The following is a 15,575-nucleotide window of genomic DNA, read 5'->3' on the forward strand; positions in this document are numbered from 1 at the left end:
AAGTCATTTTGGTTAATAATACACCTCTACCCTGATATAATATGGTCATGGGGAGCCAAAAATCCCTACAGCATTATAGGTGAAACGCCATTCTATCAGGGTAGCGGTGGCAGGGCTGCAGCGGTGATTTAAAGGGCCCTGGGCTCCCTGCAGCAGCTGGAGCCCTGGACCCTTTAAAGCACCGCCGGAGCCCTGCTGCTATTGCGTTATAAGCGAACCTGTGTTAAATCGGATCACGTTATAGTGGGGTAAAGGTGTATAAGTAATATGAAGTCTTTTCTTCCCTGGCTTTGCTGGATGACTAGAGAACTGTAATGGGATCTTTTGCAGCCTTCCACGGAAGGGCTGACGGTGTCTGAAACTTTAACAAAGGAAGACTTTTCTCTCAGCTGTTATCAGGTGTTTGAGTTAAACAGATGTCAACAAAAACAAAAAAATGAAATGTTTTTAAACAGTGTGATTAAAAAGCTCTTCCCTTCTCAAATCTTCAGGTTTCAGTCTCTCAGGATGGCTCTAGTTCTCCAGTATTTTGACAGCCCTTGAGCTAGCATAGGGTAGATCAGACCTGGTATTTCTGATGTAAAAATAAGTGGGAAAAGAAAACGTTTATAAAAACAAAACGGACCCCAACCACTCAAAAATCAGGTCACCTTGTATAGTATAAAGGGATGGAGGATGGGGGAGGAGGTACCATAAACACAATAGATTTGTTTTCTTTTGCAGATCTCCTTTATATATCTGAAAAACCAAATTGGAATGAATACAGGGCTTTATTCTGCCACTCTTACTCAGATCAGTAGGCACATGAGTACAGGTAATAGAACTGGTCCCATAAGATACTGTAGGTTAAATAGGAGGAGAAATGAAGAACAAGGTTTTATGGCCCCGATTCAGGAAGGCATTTGAGCACATGCTTAACCCACATTCAAGTCAGTGGGATTAAGCACATGCTTAAGTGTATTGCTGAACTGGGGCCTGTATAAACACTTGCCTTCACAGGGTATGTGAACATCACAGCAGGGAGTGAACCTCTCAGCCTCAGTAGATGGACTTGAGCTAGCAAGGCTCAAACTAGCGAGCTAAAAATAGCAGTGTGGATGTTGAGGCTCAGGTTGCAGCTCCAGTGCTCAAGCCTAGCGGGCTGTGTGATCTTGAGAGGCCAATTTGCAGCCTGAGCTAGAGTATCCACATTGCTATTTTTAGCATGCTACCTCAAGCTCTGCTACCCAAGTCTGTCTACTCAGGCTGGGAGGCTTGCACTCAGCTGCAGTGTAGACAAACCCCCATAGCATCGTTTTGGTTCCTTATCAATTTTGATTTGATTAACTAAACAAAAGGTTCAACCATAGCTGTGCAACAATCAAAGGCACAATTGACATCCCTTTCTTACTTCATGACAAGAAAAATGTGAATGATATATATTGGAGAAGATGGCTTACATTCTGCACTCTGCCACAGCTGTATAACCCCATTGGAATCAATCAGTTGCATGGGTGTAACTAAGGGCAGAATATGACTCCTTGTGTTGCAAAATACGGCATAGACATGTAGAGACGCAAGGTGGGTGAGGTAATATCTTTTGTTGGCTCTTTTATTGGACCAACTTCTGTTGGTGAGAGAGACAAGCTTTTGAGCTTACACAGAGCTTTTCTTCAGGTCAGCTCTGTTGTAAGCTCGAAATCTAGTCTCACAGCCGAAGTTGGTCCAGTGAAAGATATCACCTCGCCCACCTTGTCTCTCTAATATCCTGGGACCAACATGGCTACAATAACACTGGATAGAAATGTAGGCAGTTAAAATGATTGCATATGAAAGGATGTCATTGTTATACTAGGCTTATATAAAGTGTGTGCACGATAAAGAGTGTGCATGCGCAGTAATGTTGCAATTTTATATGCAGAATGTATTTACATAAACTGTTGAAAGAGCACTGAGGCTGCAGAAAGAGTGTATAGTAATCTTGTCATACTTAAATCTGTTTTCCAATTCACTGCCCTGAAAGCTGTCACCAGGGTTATTTTCATCTTGTTTTGCCCATGTCCACTTCCAGGGCAGCCCTGGACAGACTTTTTTCATGAAATGAGATTAATCGGCTTTATATGTAGCATCTCATTTTATTGTTGATGGAAATCACCTGGCCTTGTGGCTATAACTTAAAACAGCAGCTCTTGTTAAATGGATAAAATGAACTACAACATACGACACAAGGGGATAATGGTACATTGCCTTTGTTAGAAAAGTGACCAGGCCCCTAATGAAAGGAGTGCAGTCTGTTCCTTATGAAACACAAGAACTTTAATGCTCTCTAATTAATTCAGTCTACACCCTTCATGCCCAGACAAGTAAGGATATAGGCAAACCCCAGGCCACTCTAGAAGAGTACAGAGAGCCAATTTCATTATTGCACGTTTAGCCGGCTTTCCGGTGGACCTTCCTGTCCAGAAGATATTCAGATTAGTCAAAATTGAAGGCCAAATTCCACTCTGATTGATTTAAATCCTCTGAAATCCCACTGCAGTCAGTGAGTTTGAATGGGGTATAAATCAGGGAAGTACTGAATCCTGCATCTGTAGCTATAATCCCAAACCAATCTACATATCAGATTTACCTGCTATATGTCATGTTGCAAAGTGTGACTGCATAAGACTTAGGGACACAATAATAATGTTCCTTCATAGGCAAAAGATGGATTTCTCTCCTCTCTTCACCTGTCTGAAGTGAAAGTACAAACATGTATTCATGTGTGGATCAGGGTTCTGTATGTAACGCTAATGACACTTGCCTAAAAATTGTGGTAGTTCAGCATGCATAGTGAATATCTCTGCATAATCCTTAATCTTGGGAAAAAATTGGTTTTTAGAAGCCTTGACTGATTAGATGGAAGAGGAGGTGAACTTACAAGTGTGGTTTTTAATGGAGGTCTAGTGTGATCGCGTATGAAATACAAACGTGTATAATTAGCATGTGAAAAGTCGTCATCCCATTCACCTTCCTCAGAGTGCTTCTATCTGGAGATGGAAAGCTATAAATTTGTCCCTCTTAGTAAGTCTTATTTATTGTTGGTAACCTGATTGAATTGTCCGCATGAAGGGTTCGCTCTTCTAATTGGCTTCCAGTATAATTCATGCTTTGTGGAGTTCATTTAATTCTATAATATGGCTGTGTGATTTAATCATAAAAAAGCAGTCACTCTTAGACTGAATGATTTTACAACTATATAGATGTTAGTAAGCGCACACATACAGTGTGTTATTGTCAGACACACTCCTGCTTGTACACTAAGATGCCTGACCTAAAGTCCTTCTGCAAAGTTCCCATCAAGGATTTATTTTGTGCTGATTCTTCTTAAGGCTAGCCCTGGCTTCTCAACACATTCCTTCATTCTCTTACAACTCATTGTGATGTGTTGTTTTTTTTTTTTTTTTAAACCAGTTGCATATTGGACAGTGTTCACTTTGAAAGGCAGATTTCTAGGGATGAATGAATCAAAACTGGGAAAGCACCAAAGAAATCATTGATTGATTCACTGTAAATAGGTTTAATTTGTATGAAAGGAAAGAATTAATGATCACTTCTTTATTATTAAAATGTATTATTTTTTTAAATTCACCTTACCCAAAGGCTAAGACAGAACAATGTTAGAAAAAGAATGGATTTCCGCTCCATCCCCAGACACGTTAACAGACTTTTCCAGTAGCTGTACTGGCCACAAATGCATCCCAAGTCCTCAGGGCAAATTGATCATTAAAAAAGTTTGATTTTAAAGCATGTTTTATATTTACAAAGGTACACTCACTAGAGATCCCTTCTGTGGCTTCATGGTACGGGATACTTCCTTGGGAAGGTTGGGAGGCTACTTCAGTCAGGCTGAGAAAAAGATCCTGGCTGTTCGGGAGAAAGGTGTGCTGTGTGCTCTCCGCAAGCTCGTCATTGTCGTCCTCGTCTTCCCCGCCCACAAAATCCTCAGGCATGGCTGAGAGTACCCCCTGCTCGGAATCCATGGTTGGGGGTGAGGTAGGGGTGGCGGCCCCCCCTAGTATTGCATGCAGCTTAGCGTAGAAGCGGCATGTCTGCAGCTCTGCACCGGACCGTCCATTTGCTTCTTTGGTTTTCTGGTACGTTTGTCTGAGCTTCTTAACTTTCACGCGGCATTGTAGTGAGTTCCCATTGTGGCCTCTCTCCATCATGCCCTTGGAGACTTTTTCAAATGTTTTGGCATTTCGTCTTTCGGAACGTAGTTCTGCTAGCACGGAATCCTTTCCCCATATAGCAATCAGATCCAGTACCTCCCGTACGGTCCATACTGGAGCTCTTTTTCGATTCTCGGACTGCGTGGTTACCTGTGCTGATCAGCTCTCCAGGCTGGGCAAACAGGAAATGAAATTCAAAAGTTCGCAGGGCTTTTCCTGTCTACCTGGTCAGTGCATCCGAGTTCAGGTCGCTATCCAGAGCGGCCACAATGGTTCACTGTGGGATAGCTCCTGGAGGCCAATACCATCAAACTATGTCCACACTAACTCTAATTTGAAGCGGCAATGTCAATTTCAGCACTACTCCTCTCATCGAGGAAGAGTGCAGAAATCGATTTCAAGAGCCCTTTATGTTGAAATAAATGACTTCGTTGTGTGGATGGGTGCAGGGTTAATTCGATTTAGCGCTGCTAAATTCGAACTAAACTCGTAGTGTAGACTAGGCCTCAGTATCTGTCTAGTAGGACTCTTGATATACATTGAATGAAAGAGGAAAATAAATGTATAGATAAATGCTGGTAATCACTAAATGAGGCCATGATTCTTCAGTGTAGATAGAAACAGCAGAGACTATTTTCATAGCTTGTGTGTGTATTTTTTAAAACTATTACTTCATGTTGCCTGCAGGGCATTTGCAGCATGTTAACAATTAGCTGTGCACCAGGTTGAGAGCTGTTTCTGAATCTTCACTCTGAAGTTCCAGAGTGGCTGTCTAGATGACAGGTGAGACTTCTGGCCTGACAGCCTAGCACACATTCTGTCAGATGAGCAGCAGTCTTGTGTATGAAATTGTGTTTTTTTTCCCCCTTTGGCCTATGAATCTAGCTAGAATTCTACCTAGTGATCCATAAATCTAAGGTCAGCACTGGTTCACTGACTCATACTGAGACCTTTGCCAATATGAACCACTTTGGGCAATGTTGATACATGGCCAGACCCAGTTGTCTAAGGCAGTAAGCAGACAAGAAAGCATCAAATACAGTTTTAAAACTATTGGATTGTCCAAAGGGATCCTTGGAAAAATCAAGCAGAGGCCTTAAAACTTCTGTATAGGTCAAACTTCTCAACTGGCCCAGCATTATTATATTGTTTGTCATTTTTATTGGCGCAAAGCCCTAAACTGTATTAAACACTTTGCAGAGAACATAAAGCTATATGTCCCTGCCCCAAGGATCTTGCAGTTTAATGTTAAACATGACACCCATCCACAGGGGAAAACCATTACGGCTTTACCTGGCCCTTCACCCTAGCCTTCAATGTTGCTGTGGAGTGTCATGCTATGAATTCAGCATTCTCTCTACATTTTCTTTGTTCTGAGCTAGCTACACAACCTGCTGAGCACTACATGTTTGTCTTGGGGCAAACTTACACTTCTTTTTTTAGTTGTCTTACCCATCTCAGTGCAATACAGGGTAAGATATTGTTAAAGTGACACAGGCACACAGCGTTGCTTTTGTACTTCTATTGACTTTCAAACATTTGGGAGCTAAAATCCACACAAAGTTTAAAAACCCAGGAAAGCAGGAGAGCCTGTCTTTCCTCCACTGAGCTCCTACACCACCCCTTCCCAGGAGACCCTGCCTCCCCTAACCGGCTCTTTACCCCTCTCTGGTGGTTTGACGCTTTCTTAGGGGAAGGGATTTTAGGGCCTTCCCCCTCTGTCCTACAGACAGCCCTGCTCTCCCCCTGCCCCCTGGGGTTTCCAGGAGGGAGTTTCTGTCACAGCTGGTAGTTGGCAGAAACACAGACCATGCAGCTTAGCTCCAGGGGTGGTGGTGGCACAGGCTCCCCCTCTTCCAGTCCTCGCCCTGTGCCTCAGCTCCTTGCCAGACTACGTTGCTAGGTGCTCATTTCAGCACTGCTGCCAGCAGCAGGGACTGGTCTTTCCCCACCCAGCTCCATGGCCCACAGGATGAGACCATGAACAGCCAGCTCACCCACAAATGGCATCCCTGGCTCCTTTCCCACCCCGCTTCCTTCCCTGCCCCACTGGCTTGAGGCTTTCCACAGTTCCAAGGGGAGCTGCTGTGAGTTCTGGGAGTAGGTAGAGGAGGAACTGAGTGCTGGGCATGTTCCCGTCCAGGCAACTTCTTTTTCCTGAGCTCTCTGTCCTTCCCACTGCATTGATTCTGCTGCTAGTTGGGGCTTTGTTAGTCAATAGGATTTGCCCTTCAGTATTGGAAAATTCTCTACCTACATACTGTTAAAGCCAGACACAGCCCTCAACCTGAGACATCTGTGCAGTGTATTTTAAAATATTTTTTCCAGCATCTCATTATATGAGTACCATTTTCAAACCAAAGGGGACAGGCTTTGAAGAACAGAACTCTGCCCTTTGGCCAGAAGTGAGTTCAATTTGCTCACCGGTTTCCTAATTTAGGAGGGCTGCTGTTCTGTCTCCATATTGTTCTTATTTGTTTACCAGCCTAGAAAGCCAAACAGCAGTATGAACAATACAGTGTATCATTTTGATTAGGAAAAGACATGTAAGCACCCTCACAGATGTCGTTGAGAGGGGGGAATGAAATATGTCGATGACTTCTCAGCAACAGAATAAAATACCTAGGTGAAAACAAAAAGACATCAGTAACACTACATCTTTTTTTTTCAGCATTCTTTCTGGAAACTGTTAGTGGTAATTCCACTGTGCCTTGCAGATGTGAAATTGGGTTTCTGCAGGGTCTTCAATAGAAAACCCCATGTGCTCATCCTATCACGTGGTTAAATAGCTGCAAACAGATGCCCAGCAGCGAGGAGCAGCTCTCCCCTGGGAAGCAGTGCTCAGAGTGTCAATGCAACCCAGGGAAAGAGGAAGCAGCAGGGCTGCTGACAGTATTATCATAGCACCTGGGAGCCTCAGTCATGGAGCAGAACCCCATTGTGCTAGGCACTAGCTGCTGACTGAGCTCCTCCCCTGGCACATGGATTATGCTTCGCCTTTGATGCTGCTGGAGTCCCACTTGTAGCCTCATACTCACCTCAGCAGCTGGTCTGCAAAGCAGGCAGCAGTACTGGGACTCCAGCAGCAGAGAAGGTGAAGCAGCCCCATGTGGTGGGGCAAGAGCTCAGCTGGCAACCAACCACCCCCCTGCTGTGTCCTCCGTCCCCTGGGCTGCAGGAGCACAGGGAGAGTGCTGCTGTCAGGGGGAACTCTGCCTCCTTGCTGCTGGGCGACCCCACCAGAAGTGTCCCAAGAAATCTGGGGGACACATGACCTTGCATGCCACCCCATGTCGCCTCTGTTGCCTCAGGCAGGTGCGGAGTGACGGCATCAGGGGCTGTGCTTCATGGTGGGAGAGCTGATAAAGTGGTCAGCTCTCTGCCCTCATCTTCTCTTCTCTCCCCTGTCCATATCCCTAAGAACCCCCCAGGGAGCCTGGGCTGCTATGGGAAGCCCTGGACCCTCCACCTGCCTGGGTGGTGCCCCCTGCCTCCAGCTTCTGGTGTGGCCAGGGGGTGGGGCTTTAGGGGAAGAGGAGGAGCAGGGGCAGGGCCAGAGTTCTGGTGCTGGTGGTCCTCCCCATTCTACACAGGTTCCGGTGCTCCTGGGGCCCCCAAATTGGCCAGGGCCCTTGGGCATGAGTCCTGTGGGCCTGTGCATTAATCTGTCACTGGCTGCAAGGATAAGGGGAGCACAAAATTGGGAGAAAGAGACTGACAGTGGCAGTAGTGCCAGTCCCAAGTGTTCAAATATCATGAGTCAGTCTCGCAAAAAATCGTGTGATTATGTAAAAATAATAGATTTAGTATTCTTTTTATTTACCTTCTGCTTTTTGAGCCTTTAGGGTGCACTGGGGTCCTATTTTGAAGCTTTCTCCACAGCCATGAGGGCTAGAAATTTATTTTTTCTTTAAGAATGAAGGCTTACAACGTCACACACCCATTTGACTCCAGGAGCTGGAGAGTTGACAGTACTGCAGCAGACAGAGGGCAGGTGCAGAGAGCACAGACGGAAAAAGTATACAGAACTGAATGAAGAAGGCATTGGGTAAAAAATTGTGCTCTCCTCAAAATTTCTTTGAAGCTCGTGTCAATTTATTTTGCAGTGTGAAAGGAAGAGAGATGGCTGGAACTAGCAGGTTTCTCTTTTTTTTGTTTTTTTAACCAGGATAAATTTAAGTTAATCTGTTTGTTCCATTCAATGAAAAGTGATCCCTCATCTCCTGAATGACTGCATTCCATCATTATTATTAAAAGGGTTTTGCTCCATACCGCTTTTCTTCCTTGCTCTTTTCTCTGCTATTGTAGATGTATGTCCCTTGTTACCTCAAATGGTGATAGTGGAGCAGTTTTCCAGTTCTAGACATAGTGTCTGAATTTGCGATTTGGGAGCACTTTATATATCAGAGGCAATGCAGTCTGTCTTTTAGCTCTTCCAGAAGGATGCCTTATGCATTCTTGTGACCTGAGCTCTGGGAAGCTGGGCTATTTTGCCAATGTGAGTTGGTAAGGGGAAGCTTGAAACAGCAGAACCCTGAGGCAACAAGCCTCTTAGAATATTTCAAATGCATATTCAGACTTCTCATCATTTATATTCTGAAATTCTGTAGAAGTGTCCTTTATTCTTATGAGGTGGACGGAGATAAAAGGTGCTTTGTGGTGTGAACAGCATAGGATGTAGCAGTTAACTTTCCCCCAACAGGTCTGATTCTTGTCCAAGTAGTGACTTAGGCCAGAAACTGGAAACAACCTAAGGGAGTTAGGTACGCACATCCCATTGAAATGCGTATGAGTCTGCCTCCACAAAACAACGTGCAGGTTAGGGGCCTTATCTGCTAGTCTGTGGTAAGGATTTGCTCACCATTGGCTTGAACCTGCTCCTGTTGAAGTCAGTAGTAAAATCCCAGTTGACTTCTGTGTGCAGGAGCAGGGCCCTATAATAGAAATCTTAGTGAAGAAACATGGTGTTGCTACAGAAGACATGACTGGAGTCAGGTGGACATGGCTGTAATCCTGGGTCTATCTCTGACTTACTTTTTTGTGACCTTGGGCAAATCTCCTGACTGGTCTATGCCCTAATTTCTGTGAACTGGGGTATAATGATAGTTGCTTACTTCACAGGATTGTTGTGATACTTAATTAATGATGGCTGCAAAGTGTTTTGCAATTTTGTCCTATGAAGGTGCCATGGGTGTGTCCAGTATTATTATCATCAGAGATGCCAAGGGTTGGCTGTCTGTAAGAGTGAGAGATTTTCCAGATGGAGTGTCAGCTCACTGCTTAAGACAGGGATTCTCATCTTTGGTCCTTGTCAATATCCAATAGTCCAGGTTTTTAATCCAACGAGTACTTAATAATTTGGTTTAAAATGTTCACTGCTTAGTATTGCATATGAAAGACTTAAATGTCCTAATTCATGCTAAAGTCTAGGGTAGGGTTGCCACTTTTCTAATTGGTGGTAACTGGACCCCTGAGGCCCTGCCCCCTACCCTGCCTCTTCCCTCTAACCCCCACCCCCTGCTCCACCTCGTCCCTTGAGGCTCTACCCCCTTCTCTGCCTCTTCCCACCCAAGGGCTTGCCCCGTCACTCGCACCTCTACCATGCTTCCCCCATCATTCACTTGATCATCTCCACCTTCCTTTCCCTCCTCCCCCCCACCCCTGGACTCCCTCTGTGGGTTAATGACTTCTGGTGTCCAGTCAGTACATCTGACTGGACACTGTTGAGTTCCCTTTTCATGTGGGGTGCAGGAGGGCGTGCAGGGTCTAGTCTCTGGGAGGGAGTTTGAGTGCAGGAGGGGGCTCAGGGCTGGGGCAGTAGGTTGGGGTGTGGGAGGGGGCGAGGGATGTGGGCTGTGACCGGGTGGCGGTTACCTCAGGCAGCTCCCAGAAGTGACCAGCATGTCCGACTCCTAGGCTTGGGCAGCCGGATGGCTATGTGCACTGCCCCGCTGGCAGGCATCGCCCCTGCAGCTCTCATTGGCCATGGTTCCCGGCCAATGAAAGCTGCGGAGTTGGCGCTTGGGGTGGGGGCAGCATGCAGAGACGTCCTGGTGGCCCCTGCACCTAGCAGCCACAGGGGGGTGCTGATTGCTTTCGGGAGCCACGTGGAGCCAGGACAGGTAGGGAGCCTACCTTAGTCCTGCTGTGCCGCTAACTGGACTTTTAGCCGCCTATTAAAATCTCCTGGATTGCGTTTAATAGGCACTGGGAGATTGGTGCTGATTCCAGTAAACTCCCAGCCAATCTGGGAGGGTTGGCAACCCTAAACCTTAGTCTAGGGCATGTGAGAATTCTATATACAATACAAACCAGTGGATTTTAATAAATACAGTTATTTGCGTGTTGGAACAAAAACCTAAATGGTTGGAGATCCATGAGGATATAAAGTTGTCCAGTGTGGTTTAAATTTGAACTGTATTTTGCAGAACTCGCAAATGTTTGATCAAGTCTTCCTTGTTTTTTGAGTGAACTCATATTTTTTTAACTGTCAAGTATACACACGCACACGCACACACACCCCATCTCTGCTACACATGCATGTGCATAGAACGAGGGTCTATAGTCTCCATGGTTACCACAGTACACCAATTTCCAAGCTCTGAGCCCCACGCCTGAGGCCCTGGATGAATTGTTGTCTCTTGCAGTGTCTGAGAAATATTTTAAATCTTTATATATTTACTTAAAATGGGTGAGATAAGCTTAGGAATGTTGTGAGAGTGATATGGCATACTAATGAGAGAGTCTCACACCCAGTGAGTGAGATCTGACTTGCCTGTATTACACATGGATTTGTAATTCTTTACACTTAGCACTTTGGTTGATGTGGTGGTTCACTAGGGCTGCAGTGTAGATAACAGAGTGGGAAAAAAATTGTTCAAAATAAATCAAAACAGATTGTTTGTGGTTTTAAATCAGGTTTTTATTTAAACTAAATACATTTTTGTTTTTTAAAAATAAACCTATTTAAAATTAAATTTGAAATTATGACAACCTATGGTAAGACCTAAACTTACTCATCTAGTAAAATTATTTAAATTACATTCAAAGAAATAATATTAAGTAGTATATGTTTGCTGCCAAAGTGTCAAAGAAAGTCAAACTGGTGAAAGTCCCTGGCTGAGCACCTAGAACTAGTGTTTGTTGAAACATTAAACTAGCTTTTGACTGGAGTACGGTCTTCTGCAGGTGCATAGAGACTATTAAATTCATTTTGGTTTATTCAGCTGGTTCAGTTCAATGAGTTAAGAAACTGACTGGGAATTGAGAAAAGCAGGAAAGCTGTTTCCTTTTTCAGTCTATGAACACAGACAAAGTGTGAGACGATGAGATCTACTAGTTCTAAAATCTTGAAGGACACGGTGACCAGAAACAATTAGTTCAATTCACTATTTATAATACTTCCTTTGTTCAATAAATCAGTTAGTTTTAAATGCAAAACAGGTTTTGATTAACTTTTTTCTTGCATATCCACCATATTTAAGGTAATTTTATTTAACTAATACAAAAATTAAAATGCTGTTTTTGCAGGTTTTTAATTGAATTCCAATTTCCCTCCAAATGGAACCTGACTCAAATCACAAGGAAAAAATTAATCATGATCTGTTAGAGTGAGAAATGCAACATTCACCATTTTCTAACATTATAAAAAATGTAAAAATTAAGAATCTGAATAAGTGTGTGTTTAAACTATAGTTACACTGTAGCTGTATGCATTTAAGTATCCTCCTGGTTAGCAAAAAGAAATACCAAATGTAGTTTAAAGGAAATATTTATTTGCAAATTGTAGTGTTTTAACAGTTACTAGCCAATAGCATCAACTTTTACTTAGAAAGATAACTAGAAAGTACAAAAGTTCTTGCTTGCTAACTTAAATCACTTTGATTTAAATCAGCCCAAATGGCAGATAATTGTTAAATACAGAAAAGTGGTATTTTAAAATATCAACCAAACCATGCAGGTTGTGTTCGTGGATTAATAGATTCCAAGGCCAGAAGGGATCAGTGTGATCATCAGGTCTAATGGCCTGTGTAACACAGGCCATTAGAACTTCCTCAAAATAATTCCTAGAGCAGATCTTTTTAGAAAAACTTCCATTCTTGATTTAAAAATTGTTAGTGATGGAAAATCCACCATGACTCTTGGTAAATTGTTCCAGTGGTTATTTACCTTCACTGTCAAAAATGTATGCCTAATTTTTATTCTGAATTTGCCTTGCTTCAACATCCAGCCATTGGCTCTTGTTATACTTGTCTCTGTTAGATTGAAGAACCCATTAATATTTGTTCTCCATGTAGATACAGATTGTAATCAAGACATCTGTAACCTTCTCTTTGTTAAACTAAATAGATTGAGATCCTTGAGTATATCATTACAAGGCATGTTTTCTAATCCTTTAATCGTTCTCGTGGTTCTTCTCTCAATTCTCTCCAATTTATCAACATCCTTTGTGAATTGTGGGCACCAGAACTGGACACAGTATTCCTGCAGTGGTCACTTTAGTGCCAAATACAGAGGTAAAATAACCTCTTTGTTACTCAAAATCCCCTGTTTATGGATCCCAGGATCACATTAGTTCTTTTGGCCACAGCATCACAATGGGAGCTCATGTTCATCTGATTGTCCATCATGACGCCCAAATCTTTATTTAAAGTCACTGCTTCCAGGATGGAGTCCTCCATCCTGTATGTATGACCTATGTTGTTTGTTCCTAGATGTATATATTCACATTTAGCATTTTTAAAACGTATGTCCTTTGCTTGTGACCAGTTTACCAAGCAATCCAAATTGCTCTGAATCAGTGACCTGTCCTGTTCATTGTTTATCACTCCCCCAATTTTCGTGTCATCTGCAAATTTTATCAGTGATGATGTTATATTTTCTTCCAGGTCATTAACAAAAATGTTAAATAGTTCAGGGCTAACAACTAATCCCTTTGGGACCCATCGGGAAACACACCAACTTGATGGTTATTCTCAGTTTACAGTTGCATTTTTTAAGACCTATCATTTAGCCAGTTTTTAATACATTTAAAGTGTGCCATGTTAATTTTATATTGCTCTGTTTTTAATCAAAATGTCATTAGGTACCCCCTCAAACACTGTACGTGCTAGCTACAGTAGAGTTTTTTTGTTTTTTTTTAAACGAATGTTAAAGGAGAGATGCACCCTGTATCTTCTCAAACAACTCCAAATGGAATGCTGAATTCATAATGTCATAAGTCTGAAGAATTATTTTTAACACCTACATGCTGTTTTCCAGAAAACTTCTTATGGATTGACAGGGCCTTGCTGCCCTCTCAGTATTTGTTAAATGTGTGTTGGGATTTGTCCTTCTTGTCTGGTCACTTGATGCCATCACAAAGAACATTCCTTCAGGCTTCCTAACAGAGGAGCTCTGCCTCGCAATTGTTCTGTTCTTTCACTCAGAATCTTGCAGGTGATGAGGGACTGCAGCTGTCTCTCTCATAGCCTGGTTGTATGCCAGCACTGTTGCAGTGATGCTTCTTGAAATCAGACAGGGCTTTTTGAGAGCAGCAAACTTATTTCCCCTTTGTGAACTTGATTATGGGTTGTATTAAAATGATCTCAGTTCATATTTATACTAAACTGGGGTACTTCTTTTCCAACTTTTTTTTTTTAACAGCTGCAAAATCTTCTAACTGAATGATTGCTGGATTTGTTTGTTTATATTTTACACATAATGTTGAACGAAGAGCTGCCAACATTTCAGTAAATAGCTTAGCGAAGAAGCCACCATATGGTTATTTGCTTAGTTATGGAGATGGAGAGTAAAATTCTGCTTTCATTTACGTTGTTGTAAATCCCAAGCAGTTCGCTTAACTTCAGTGGAGTGACTAGTTTTACACTAGTATATCTGAGATCAGAATCTTGCTCATAATTTTAAAAGTTTGGGGTTTTTCAGAAATATACCTTTTTAAAAAAATCAGCCAAATATGTGACAAATTCAAGAACTTGTCTATAATATTTGGCATATCTTTCATCCTGGGGGAGGTGAAAGAGGGTGTAATACAGCTGGGTATTTCTTCAATAACTTATTCATGTAATGTAGTTACTGTGGATTTATACCAATGTAACCCAGGAACTGCGTTTCTGCTTCTATTACTTTTGCTTTCTCTTTAAATTAACTTTATAAAGTGAAGATGGTACTCCTTAAAATATGTTCTAAAATATGTTCCTTAAAATATGTTCTAAAATATGTTGATTAGTGGTTAAGTGGATCATTCCAAATGGCACCAAAGTTTCACTGAAAGGAAAGCATACATGTGTAGGTGTATTTGCGTGTGTACAAATACGGACAATAATATGGGGCGTGTATACAGAGAAAGCTCAAAGGACAGATCCTCGGTGGGTGTAAATTGTCATAAGTGCCACAATATCATAACTCCATTGTTAAGCACTCCCTGAGGAGATTTTAATAAGGCTTGAACCAGTACTGGAATATTCAGCAACACCTATTGCGCTTGTTTTTCCATGACAGTAAAAGTCCATGTTTTGCCAATTTCAGATTGTCTAAAATCATCAGATGAATATTCCCACTGCCCTGGCCTGTACACGCAATCATACATTGCATTTTTGTAACCAGTACTCTGGTAATTTGCCAGGCACCAAGATTTCTCTCTCCCTGTTTTGCAGTTGTCACCAGCTGAAATGTGTTTGTATGAAAATGACTTGCTGCCATGATATTTTTTTCTTTTTGCTGTTTCAGCATTTCCAGATCTTGAATAAGCCAAAGTAAATGAGGCTGTTTTGAAAGGAAAAGCAGCAGTATTTTGTATTGGAAGCCAAAAATAGCTCGAATTGCTTGAAGAACGTGCAGTATTCCCATAAGTTAGTCGTAACTATGCAGAGTCGGGATATACAGAGTTGATTATCCACATTGGAGGTGAGCAAACTACGGATGTGGCCTATGGGATCCTTCTGCCCGGCCCCTGGCCCCTCCTTTGCTGTTCCCCCTCCCCTGCAGCCTCAGCTTACTATGTCGCCAGTGCAATGCAGTGGCGGGGCTGCGAACTCTTGCCGGGCTGCAGAGCCTCAGCCTGACCTGGTGCTTTGTGCTGTGCGGTGGCGTGGCTGGGTCCAGCTAGGCAGCATGGCTGCTTCTCCTGATGCTCTGGGCAGCACGGCTGTAGCGCTGCCGGCCACCAGTGCTCCAGGCAGTGCAGTAAGGGGGCAGGGAGTGGGGGGGGGGGGGGAAAGAGGGCAAGGGAGTTCGGGGTGGTGGTCAGGGGGTGGGGATGTGGATAGGGGTCAGGGCGGTCAGAGGGCAGGGAACAGGGGGTTGAATGAGGGCAGGGGTCCCTAGGGGGACAGTCAGGAAGGCGAGGGGGTAGGATTGGATGAGGCAGCGGGGGCGGGTTCTGGG

The 15,575-nt window shown here is 43.2% G+C and overlaps 1 protein-coding gene and 1 pseudogene across 2 annotated transcripts in view; one reads left to right on the forward strand and one right to left on the reverse strand.

Moving 5' to 3' along the window:
* LOC142046524 (uncharacterized) overlaps window positions 1-4,866 on the reverse strand; it is a 58,415-nt pseudogene extending 53,549 nt beyond the window's left edge.
* Window positions 1-15,575, forward strand: part of TULP4 (TUB like protein 4) — a 300,603-nt gene that overhangs the window by 111,867 nt on the left and 173,161 nt on the right. The gene's annotated exons all lie outside the window — the stretch shown is intronic.

Source organism: Chelonoidis abingdonii, chromosome 3, assembly GCF_003597395.2.
Source record: "Chelonoidis abingdonii isolate Lonesome George chromosome 3, CheloAbing_2.0, whole genome shotgun sequence".
Lineage (NCBI taxonomy): Eukaryota > Metazoa > Chordata > Testudines > Testudinidae > Chelonoidis > Chelonoidis abingdonii.